The sequence below is a fragment of the Myotis brandtii genome, unplaced genomic scaffold (assembly GCF_000412655.1).
Source record: "Myotis brandtii unplaced genomic scaffold, ASM41265v1 scaffold691, whole genome shotgun sequence".
NCBI lineage: Eukaryota > Metazoa > Chordata > Mammalia > Chiroptera > Vespertilionidae > Myotis > Myotis brandtii.
Window position 1 is genome coordinate 180,591 of NW_005370704.1, and position 215 is coordinate 180,805.

The window sequence follows — 215 nt, forward strand, 5'->3', positions numbered from 1 at the left end:
CGGCGCCCGTGCCGGGCCGGCCACATGCCAGATGCGTCCTCCTGTGGCCGTGGGCGCAGGTCACTGTCACCGTTTCCTGCTTAAACAGCATCTGTTGTTTCAGAGCAAAAGGGGCCTGTGCAGTCGGTAGAGTGTGGGTGCGGCCGCTGCAGAGGGGGCGGCTGGGAGTCCGAGAGCAGCAGCCCCTCATTCCTGTCCCCCCCCCGTCCCCCCAA

The 215-nt window shown here is 67.0% G+C and overlaps 1 protein-coding gene across 1 annotated transcript in view; it reads left to right on the top strand.

Moving 5' to 3' along the window:
- NACC2 (NACC family member 2, BEN and BTB (POZ) domain containing) overlaps positions 1-215 on the top strand; it is a 45,736-nt gene that overhangs the window by 42,960 nt on the left and 2,561 nt on the right. The window lies entirely within an intron of this gene.